This window comes from Grampus griseus (assembly GCF_964374135.1).
Source record: "Grampus griseus genome assembly, chromosome: 14".
NCBI lineage: Eukaryota > Metazoa > Chordata > Mammalia > Artiodactyla > Delphinidae > Grampus > Grampus griseus.
In genome coordinates, this window is record NC_139008.1 from 79,567,611 (window position 1) to 79,579,845 (window position 12,235).

The window sequence follows — 12,235 nt, forward strand, 5'->3', positions numbered from 1 at the left end:
CAGAATACTAGGCTGTGAATTACCAAGTATTCCAAATTCTGAGTATTATAATCCTTTTCTTAGTATAACTGACATAATTATTGTTTTCAATGAAATCAGAGATTTTCTTTATGCAATCTATTTTTAAGAAAGAGATAGATATGTGCAAGCTTACAGCACACACACACACCTATCATATAATTATATTCTTTCTGAATCTTAATACTCTCTGCTGTGATTTCCTTTATGTCTTATTGGGGGTTTCAGCCAGCCATTGAATGACTGCAGGAAAAGAAATGGAAATTTTTGTCATAAACATCAGTGTGGTTGGATTACAACCACCATGTATCCAAGTAGGATTTTTTGTGCATGCCTGACGTCCTGCCTTTTCAGACCCTACTGTCTTCCCATATCTATAGGTTGCAGATACTCAGCTTGCAGTTTCTGTGAGTTGTTTTATTTCGAAAAATGAAATGTTTGGGGAGTGTGTGTGTGTGTGTGTGTGTGTGTGTGTGCGTGCGCGCGCGCGCCTATGTCCCACCCTAACAAGCATCCACTCACCTGTTTTTGGCAAGACAGCCCCAGAATTTCATTTAATGAATCACAGCTCCCACCACCCTCTCAGCTCAAATGTTTAGGTGTGATGGGCCCTAGGTCATGTTGTCCTAAAATGTAGGACACACAGTTACACTTGAATTTCAGATAAACAAAGCATTTTTTTAGTACAGCTTCTCCCAAATATAGCATGGGAGACATGTTATACTGACAACAATTCATTCATTTTTTTTTACCTGAAATTCAAACTTTACTGGGTATCCTATGTTTTTATTTGCTAAATCAGGTCACTTCTAGCCCCAACTCTTAGCATCAGGCCTGGGCCCTAACTGCTCTAAGCTAGATCAGCATTTCCCATCGCTGTTGACTAGAATTTTGTTGGATGCTCAAGTTAGAGACACAGTTTCTTTCCTCTGGATTTGAGGCTGAGAATATGATTGTCTGCATCTGTGGCTGCGGCCGCAATGAGCTGTGGTGGGACATCCCACATGGAGGGACAGCACACAACGGTAATGATAACAACATCTATGTTCTAGGCACTGTTCCCTGTAAAACATATTTGCTCAGTGTGGTGTCTGTTGTTTTGTGCTTGACTATAAAACTGAAGGTTAGGATTATATTTATTAAGTTGAACCATAGTGATTTTCTGGCTCAGCCTAATAGTTTTCTCTCACGACCAGGTGTGATGGCTGAGTGTTGACATCAGGGACCCAGGTTGCTTTGTCTGTGCTCATCCACAGTCCTCAGCATATGGTTTTCATCTTCATGGTCACAGGGTGGCTGCTACTCCTCTAGGCATCCTTTTATCATGTCAGGACAGTGGGGGAAAAGTCAAATGGCCTTTCCTGGGAAGGTTTGTCTTCTATTCAGAAAACCCTCCCAATATATTGGGCATATATTTTCTTTCTTGTATTTGCTGCAGTGACTGTCCCATTTTAGTGATGACGCACCCAGAGCACAGATAAGGTAGGTAACCTGTTGAAGGTTACACAGTTAGTGTATTAGTCAGTGTTTTTTCAGAGAAATGGAATCAACAGGATGTGTATCCTTAAGGGATTGGCCTGTGCAACAGTGGGGCTGTCATGTCTGAAACACACACTGTCATGTCTGAAACACACAGAGCGGGCTGGCCAGCTGGAGACCCAGGGAAGAGCTGATGTTGCAGCTGGAGTCCGAAGGCCACGTGGAGGCAGAATTCCCTCTTCCTCAGGGGACCGCAGTCTTCTTTCTCTTAGGCCTTCAACTGGTTGGATGAGGCCCACCCACATTATGGAGCGTGACCAGCTTTATTCAAAGTCTATTGATGGAAATGTTAAATACATCTAAAAGATAGCATCACAGTGACATTTAGACACGTGTTTGACCCTATATATGGGTACTATAGCCTAGCCAAGTTGACACCTAAAACTAACCATCACACTCAGTACCAGTGAAACTAGAACCAAATCCTGGCAATGTTGTCATGGCCGAACTCTCACTAGGCCACCATTCTCATGGCTCACTTGGCTTCTCTGAAGAAAAAGTATTACAGGAAGGGAAGGCGATTGTTATCTTTCATAGAAAAAACTGAATAGCAGATCTTTAGTCATTCTCTACATGACTCACTTGGTTTTACCTTTTTATTTTAAAATGAAACACAGAAAACCGCATGTAAGAATTATATAGCTTAATGCAGTAATATAACCTGAACACCCCTTTTAATGAACAATCACTCAGCTCAAGAAACAGAACTCTGCTGGTCACCCCAGAAACCCCTTCAGCATTTTATTCCAATCCTAATTCACTTTCTCTCCTCCAAGGTAACCGTGATCTTGACCAGATATTGGTCTGCCCCTATTTTTGTAAACAGAGTTTTATTGGAACACATCCATGCCCGTTTATTTAGTTATTGTCTATGGCTGCTTCAGCGCTAAAATGTCAGAGGTGAGTCGTTACGACAGAGACTACCTGGCCCTCAAAGCCTAAAAAGTATTTACTGCAGCAAAATTTGTTGACTCCTAATCTTGACTTTTATAGTGATCATTTCCATGAATTTTCAGATACTTTTATCACTCAACTGTTTATCCGTAGGCCTTGACTTTTCTTTTTTTTGGTGTGTCTTTTACATATCTTTTTTTAAATTGAAGTACAGTTGACTTACAATGTTTCAGGTGTACAGCAAAGTGATTCAGTTATATATATATATGTAATCTTTTACAGATTCTTTTCCATTATACGTTATTATAAAATACTGAATATAGTTCCCTGTGCGATATAGTAGGTCCTTGTTGTTTATCTATTTTACACACTTGTTGTGTATCTGTTAATTGCAAATTCCCAATTTATCCCTCTTCCTGCTTTCCCCTTTGGTAATCATAAGTCTTTTTTTTCTATGTCTGTGAGTCTACTTCTGTTTTGTAAATACATTCATTTGTATCATTGGTTTTAGATTCCACATATAAGTGATATATGATATTTGTGTTTTTCTTGTCTGACTTACTTCACTTAGTATGATAATCTCTAGGTCCATCCATGTTGCTGCAAAAGGCATTATTTCATTATTTTTTACGGCTGAGTAATATTCCATTGTGTATATATACCACATCTTCTTTATCCTTTCATCTGTCAGTGGACATTTAGGTTGCTTCCATGTCTTGACTACTGTAAATTTGTTGCTACAAACATTGAGGTGCATGTATTTTTTTGAATTAGAGTTTTCATCTTTTCCAGTTATATGCCCAGGAGTGGGATTCCTGGATCATATGGTAACTCTATTTTTAGTTTTTCAGGAACCTCCATACTATTCTCCATAGTGGCTGCACCAATTTACATTCCCACCAACAGTGTAGGAGGGTTTCCTTTTCTCCACACCCTCTCCAGCATTGATTTTCTGTAGACTTTTGGTGATGGCCGTTCTGATCGGTGTGAGGTGGTACCTCATTGTAGTTTTGATTTGCATTTCTCTAATAATTAACGATGTTGGGCATCTTTTCATGTGCCTATTGACCATCTGTATATCTTCTTTGGAAAAATGTCTGTTTATGTCTTCTGCCCATTTTTGGATTGGGTTGTCTGTTTTTTGTTTTTGTTTTTTTTTTGATATTGAGCTGTATAAGCTGTTTGTATGTTTTGGAAATTAAACCCTTGTCAGTTGCATTTTTTGCAAATATTTCCTCCCATCCTGTAAGTTGTCTTTTCCTTTTGCTTATGGTTAAGTATCTTTTAGTTGACAAGTTCTTCCTCTATAACTTTATTTTCATCGCAGTTCAATTGTGGAAAACCCAGGCCATTTAACCTGTGGTTTCCCATAGTCTGGATTTTGGAATTGCATTCTCTTGGTGCAGCTCAGCATGTTCCTCCATTCACTGTATTTCCTGCAAATTGACAGTTGAGTCCGGAGGCTTGATCAGACTTGAGTTCAGTTTTTCTGGCAAGACTCTTGGCAGCGTTGTGTTCAGGAGGCATAGAATGTCTGGCCCTGTCTCTGTCTTGACATCACACCTGTTGTTGCATGATGCTTACATCTGATAACTCACTGTGACTTGCAAAATATTGATATTCTATTGAATTAATTCTTTTTTTATATATAACTAGGAATAGTTTTAGAAAGAGATACTTTGCCTCATCTTCCATTTGAGTTCCTGGAAGTTCCTGTAGGAAAGGCAGGATCAATACTGCATTCTTTCTCTTTATAAGTTTTTGGGACACTAAACTGGTTCTCTATCATCCTCCAAAGGGATACCACTTAGTTTCATTATTATTATTAAAATTATTATAACATAATGTGATACATAATGGGTTTCAACCCATTGCATTTGTTGCCTTATTGAAGCTCCAATTGTTCTGTTTTTTGCCAGTGGGAGTCTTTTCCAGTTGGCTCCTGAGTCCTTTGACATGACCCTGATAAATCCTTCACTTTCTGGTGTAAGATATTCTAAACTCATCTTCTACATTTTCTGCCCCAGATATGGAATGGTCCCCCCGACCTGTGTGCTAGGGATGCTCATTTTGTTTGGCTGGTCATTGGTTTTTGGTTTTTACAGTATAGAGAGCCAAGAAGAAGATGAAGTACCATATGAGTTCCTATTGATACTTTCAAGTCACTTTCAGGACCACGGGATTTTGCTGAACCTCTTCTGTATTATATCTATATTTTCTTTTCTTCCTTGTTGAGAATTTTTCTTGGGTTCATAAGGGGTAATAAAATTGGAAAGTCTCATAATTACTTATTAGTTTATGTTCAGATTTCACAGATTACACGACCTTGGCATAACAATACTAATGTCACTTACTGCCAATATGATTACTTAAAACTGTTAAAATTATTTTTCACATATTTTCCTCATTTAACACTCCCTCCCATTTTTTTTTTATGATTGTTGTACTATAACCACATGATCTGAGCATGTGGTCATTGCAAACTGTATTCTCCCCTTTAGCCTTCCTTAATCTTAAACCTGTAAGTAACAGTATGTTTAATCTCCATAACCAGTCCTTTCAGAGATGCCTCTAGTCATTTTGTCTGAAGCTCATTATCTAGTAGATTCTTCAGAAGCACTCAAAAGGTTTAGCACATGACCCACTTTTTTCCTGTGCTTCTTTGGCACCGAGTCTGATCCATAATTTGTAGTTTGTGGAGGTTCTCAATTTTACCCTGAGTTCTTGCACATTGGTAATAGTTCCCTTTATACATGGAGGCCAGTTTTGCTGGATATAAAATCCTAGGCTCACATTTTCTTTCCTTGAATATGGTAAGTATGGGACTTCATTTTCTTCTGGCATAAAATGTTGCTGTCAAAAACCTGATACAATTATTTTCTTTCCTCTATAAATAATTTTCTTTTTTTGCCTTAATGTCCAAATGATATATATTTTTTTGCTTTATAGTCCATTAGATTTTATTTGAATAATATTGGAGATTATCAATCCAGGTTGCTATTTTCAGGTGTATGGTGTGCCTTTCAATATTGAGTTTCAAATACATATTTTTTAATTTCAGGGATTTTCCTAAATTACATATTTTGGCATTTGTTCTTTTCCCTTCCATTGATTTTCTTCTTTAGGAACTCTTCTTTTCCATCGATGTTTGGACCTTCTCTGCCTATCTTTAGTATTTGTCCTCTCTCTTGAAATATTTTATCTTCTTTTTTCTTTTTAATTTTAAAAATTTAATTTTAAGCCTTTTACTTATGACACCATATATGGTATTCTTATATTTATTTTAATCTTGTATTTGTTCTAGTTTAGCTTTCATTTTTAAATGATATTTTTTTATTTGTAACTATGTCTTGTTTTCTTTTACCTGGTTTCTGAGTTATCTAATTCTGATCTGTGCTCTTTTTCTCCCCCAGTCTGGTATAATTTTATTCTGTAATGTTGTAGGCTACAGTTTTGATCTGTTTTGTGGGTATGTCTTTCTGGCTTTCTTTCATCTCTGTAAGAATGTTATTGGTTCTTGGTTCTCTTTTTTCTCTTGTAATGTTGCAAGGGATCTGACCTCAATACTTTTCTGTTGTCATTTTTGTATGAAATTAGTTCTCCTGAACTTTTAGAAGGAAACGTGGCTCGGGATAATTTTTCTAATCTCATAGAGCCTCCTCATCTGTTGTTTTCATGTGCATCAACAAGTATGGTGGCTTACTTTCTGAGATTTTTCTGGCTCTTATTCCACCCCTCCCCCAACACACACACACACACACACACACACACACACACACACACAAACACTTTTATCCAAACCTTTATTTTTCAAAATTTTTATTTATTTATTTGTGTATATATTTTAATTCTTATTGGAGTACAGTTGATTTACAATGATTTTGATTCTCTTCCCAGCAGTTTCTCCTCAGTGTGGGGCCCCGTCCTGGAAGGGGATTTTGGCTGGTTGCCACTGAGGGTTCATGTGGCCCAGATAGCTCCTGCCTCTTTCAGAACTCACAGTGGCCTGTTGCACTCACTGGCTCTTACAGTGGTTATAGTACCCCCAGTTTTCCCTGTTGGCCTCAAACTGGCCCACTGTGCTATATCTAGTGAGTTCCTGTTGTCTGTTTAGAGTTTCTCTTATTCTCAGGTCTGTAGACATCCCATTTCTTTCCTGTGCTTCCTTTGTGCTATCTGACCCACTGAAGACTTGAGGCTCTTTTCCTCGTCCTCCCACGTGAAATTTGGAATTTGTGTAGGTGCTTTATTACCTGCGTTTGTTGTATACATTGTCCATGGTTTTGCTATTTAGTTGCTCTATTTATTTTTATGTAAGGATTTCAGGAGATTAAAATATTTTGCTGTCGCTGCTACTGATATCTTCCCCAAGCCTCCCCTGTATTGGTTATCTATCATGTGTAACAAATAGTCACAAATTTAGTGGCTTAAAAGAACACCTGTGTATTATCTCACAGCTCTGTAAGTCAGAAGCCTTTGTGGGTTCAAGTGCGTTCTGCAATTAGGGTCTCACAAGAATGAAATTACGGTGTTACGTGGGCTGGGGTCTTATCTGGAGCCCTTGGGGAAAAATCTTCTTACAGGCTCATTCAGAACTTAGTTCCTTGTGGCTGTGGGACTGGGGTCTCTGCTTTCCTGCTGGCTGTTAGCCGGTGCTCACTTTGAGTCCTAGGGACCACTCTCTGGAACTCTCATGGCTTCCTCCATCGGTATAGACATACAGTGGGACATTATTCAGCCTCAAAAAGAAGGAAATCCTGCCATTTACAACAACATGCATGAACCTCGAGGAAATTTATTAATTTGAGTTTATGCTAAATTCAATAAGCCCATCACAGAAGGACAAATACTACGTGGTTCCACTTGTACAAGGTATCCAAAATAGTCAAACTCGTAGAGGCCAAGAACAGCATAGGGGGTCCCGGAGGCCAGGGGGTGAAGTGCTTTAGCTTGTCAGTGGGTAAGGAACACCATAGTGGGTGCCGGAGGCTAGGGGGTGAAGTGCTTTAGCTCTTCAGTGGGTAAAGAACAGCATAGTGGGTGCCAGAGGCTAGGGGGTGAAGTGCTTTAGCTCTTCAGTGGGTAAAGAACAGCATAGTGGGTGCCGGAGGCTAGGGAGTGAAGTGCTTTAGCTCGTCAGTGGGTAAAGAACACCATAGTGGGTGCCGGAGGCTGGGGGTGAAGTGCTTTAGCTCTTCAGTGGGTAAAGAACAGCATAGTGGGTGCCGGAGGCCAGGGGGTGAAGTGCTTTAGCTCGTCAGTGGGTAAAGAACAGCATAGTGGGTGCCGGAGGGTGGGGGTGAAGTGCTTTAGCTCTTCAGTGGGTAAAGAACAGCATGGTGGGTGCCGGAGGCCAGGGGGTGAAGTGCTTTAGCTCTTCAGTGGGTACCATGTTTCAGTTATGCTGGATGAGTAAGTGCTAGAGACCTGCCTGTGGTTAGCAATGTGCAATTATATACTTCAGAATTTAAGAGCGTAGATCTTACGTTGTGTCCTAAAAAAAAAAAATAGCACAAGGAAACTCTGGAAGTTGTCAGTTATATGTATTATTTTGATTATGGTGATGGTATCACAGGTGTTTGCACATGTCCAAGCTTATCAGATTATACATTTCACATTTGTGCAGTTCTTCATACATCAATTATACCTCAGTAAAGCTATTAAAAAGTCAGTAAAGAAGTGCTTTGATTTTTCCTTATACTTTGAAACTCTCTGACCTCCCGTTCTGTTCTTAGCCATAGAAAATTCTCTGCTTTTCAAGCTCTCATGTGATGACATTAGGTCCCCACAGATAATCTTCCTATTTTAAGGTTGATGGATTGTTATCCTTAATTACATCTGCAAAATCCCTTTGTCATATAAGGTGACATTATCACAGAAGTAACACCACGGGATGAAGGTCATGGGGGCCAACTTAGATTTCTGCTTACCACATTCTTATTCACTTAGTTTCAATCCCAGTAGCTTAGTGAGCTCCTACTATGTTCTAGATCCTCAAGATACAGCAGTGAACAAGACAGGCATGATCCTGTCTGTAAGAGGAGAAAATTAACGCTGAATGTTTAGCGAATGTGTGGGTGGATAGATAAGATGTATAAAGCTCTAAATGCACGTTCAGAGAAGAGCAACAGAAGACTGAGAGTCAATATTACTGAGTACGTGTTTAAGGTCTACCGTCTGGAATGGAAATGTTGCTCAGCTTCTGATGAAGAACCTAACACATCAATATCTCTGTTATCACTGACTGATGACCTTGCATAATAAAAGATCTTGACTTGCGTGTGTGTTAACAATTAATGGATTGTGTAATGCATCACACAGGATATGGAAGGTAATAAAGAGGTGTAAATGAGAATTACACGGGTTAGTGGGTGTCATTAATGGTTCTTTTGTTCTGCTAGAGCAGCAGTATCTTATTCAGGTTGCACTTCTGGTTGCCAAAATAACTAAAACATACCAATTCAACTATGACTGGTTCTTCAAGAATATTGAAGGTCTACTTCTGACCTCCCTCTTTCCATGACCCTTGCAGGGGCTTTAGCCATGTGGAGACCCATGTATTTTGTCAGAGTATGGTTCCACTCCCACAATTATTTGTATGCTCTTGTCATGGTTTTTTATTTCCTAGAAGGTTTCTAATCCTGTATCGAGCCCCTAATGAAATAAAACCATAGTGATCAGTTTTACAATAGACGCTAGTACACAAGGGAACCTATTTATTTATTCAGAAATGTATGTCATAAAGATTGAATGAGAAGCTAATATTAAGAGCTGGGGAAAGCAATACTGTGTATTAGGAGGAGTCAGCATTTGTTAGCATAAGTAAGACTCTGAGTCTTGATTGTTAAGTGTCAGTGTATTAAAAAACATTGATTAACCCAGTGTGAAATCACAAGTCTGTAGTGCAAATATATTTGGGGAGACACAAACACATTTATCCATGCATTAATTCATTCACTCAACAGCAATGTGTCAGGTGCTTTTCTAGGTGCCGGAGATGTAGTGGGGAGACACGCATAAAGTTGCAGTGCCCTTTGAGAGCTTATATTTTATTAGAAGGAATTAGGAAATGCACAAAATAAAGACATCATTCCATTATCATTTATTGATAGACAGTAATAACTTTAATGTTAGCAGAGAAGTTTTTGGCTGAAACAAACTTGGACAGTTTGTAATAGAAATATAAAGAGATATGCTCTGTTTGCATATGTATTGGTGCTGTCTTATGTGGACATTGGTAAGAATTGTTTCATCTTAGTTGGCTCACACGTTTATCACATTCATTTCAAGATGCAGTGCCATCAGTTGGCTGAATCTGTTTATATTGGTAGTTAATAAATGTTTATTGAATGCATGGATATTACTGAGTTTAACATTTATTAAAAATAATTATTGTGGTTAACTTTTATAAATATTTTTGAATTATGTACTTATAATTTTACACTAGACTTAGTGAATGATAGTAGTGTCAGTACTACTGATAACTGATACAATTTAATATTTAACTCCTGGCTTAATTGTCACCTATTTAGAGAGGTTTCCTTGACCATTCTATCTACCAGGTATAGGAACTGTTACTTAATATTGCATCCCTTTAGTTTCCTTGATATTTATTTTCTCAATAGATGCACATAAATTTATTTTTATGTATAATTGTTCATCACCTCTTTTTCTTACTAGGCTGTAAACTCCAGAAGGGAGGGGTTAAATCTCTTTTATCAATGTACACTCTTCATGATAACTGCCACATAATAGTCCTTCAAGAATATTTAATAAGTGAATGAAATCTATTCACTTCCTTTCTCCTTCCCCCTTCCCTCCTCTATCCTCCCTCTTCTCTTTCCTCCTTCCCTCCCTCCCTTCCTTCCATTTTCTCTTATCCATTCACTGATTATTTTGTCTACTCTGCAAACATTTATAAAACTATCAGTAATGACTGCTAGTTTATTTGTTGAGAGTTTATGGGGTACCAGACACCATGGAAGCAGAATAATGAAAATGATAAAAAATGAAAGGAAACTAACTCTTACTGAGTGCCTAGCCTGTATCAGGCACCATGCCAGGCTCTTTCTGTATATTATTCTTCAATCCTTACAACAGCCTTACACAATAATCATTTTTACTCCATTCAACAGGGAAGAATCTGAGATTCTGAGAGGGCAGGTAGAGTGCCCAAGGTCACACTTAGAGAGACCGGTAAAGGTCAAACTAAGATGTAGAAAAATTTCTCTGAATCACAGCTGGTGCTGTTCAGCTACTCTGCTGTCTCAAAGTAAATGAGCAATTTTTAAAATATGGATTATGAGCATTAACTGATATGTTTGGATAAACAATCGACATTGATCTTGTGAGTAACTACGTTCCTAACGTAGCCTTAAACATGAGAGAATCATCCAATCACTGGAGTTCCCCAGTCTGCAAATTGAGATGGTTAAATGAGAAGACTTAGAGGATGACACTTTGGGCTCCGACTGAATACAAGAGTTGTGAGTGCCTTCCACCGTAGGTCATTAGAGATCACAGTTGTACATCTCCAGTTCTTCCCTTGCCTTCCGACAACAGGCATGTTTCCACTGGGGGAACCCTCCTCTTCTGGACTCAGTCCGCGTGTCCTAAAGAAGGTTTCTCCCTCAGCTGAAGGGACAGAGCATATGCCTCAGGCAAAGCTGACCTTGGCGTTGCACTTAGCCAAGAATGACTTCCAGTTCAGGGTGTGCTGAGCTGGCTCGGTCACAGTAAATCCTGAGGTTTGTATCACCAGAAAAGGATTCTCTACTGCTTGGGATTTTTCCATGGGAAGATGGGATCTGAAGGTGCTGCAGTTATTTTGTCACTGGGAAGAGCCTAGGGCTTCTGAAGGTCCCCAGTGGACCCTGAAAGCAGAGACAAGAGCTGGAGAAAATGGGATTCCTATTTACATTGTTTAAGCTCTGGACCCAGGCGTGCCTGGATTCCTTTTTTGCTCAAGTCAGTTTGAGTTGGGCTTTCTGTCACCTTTACCTGAAAGGATTCTAATTGGTATGGCCAGAGTGGGATGATTAGCTGTGCCAGGGCAATGCTCACCAATGCTGAAGTGACCAGTAAGCCCTGAAAATACAGGGGTTCAATAACAAAAAGGTACATTTCTCACTTACGTCACAGTCAGTGGGGGTTGAGTGAGTCTCCCTCATGGCTCTTCCTGCATATTCACTCATGATCTGGGCTGCTCCCATGTTTTAGCTATGCATCTGGAGCATCTGTCCCCTGAGGGCACCACGAAAAAGAGAGAGCAATAGAGGGTGGAACGGGTCATTTTAGAGTGCCGGACTCCTGTGCACATACAGTGCACAGGACACATCCTTTCCAGGAGAATTCTACTGACCTTAGCCCAGTCATATGCCCCAGCCTGTCTGCCAAAGAGGCTGAGAAGTGTTGAGGATCACGTGGATACCTGGTGAGCAATCACAACTGTGGTAAAAGCCACTTTCTCTAGAACTTCGGTGCTTTCTGTGTTTCATAATCTCTAGTTAGAATAAAGATTGTTACATGCAAAAATTCACAGATCCAGGGGCTTCCCTGGTGGCTTAGTGGTTAAGAATCCACCTGCCAATGCAGGGGACACGGGTTTGAGCCCTGGTCTGGGAAGGTCCCACGTGCCACGGAGCAACTAAGCCCGTGCGCCACAACTACTGAGCCTGCGCTCTAGAGCCCGTGCGCCATAACTACTGAGCCCGCGTGCCTAGAGCCTGTGCTCCACAGGAAGAGAAGCCACCACAATGAGAAGCCCGTGCACCGCAACGAAGAG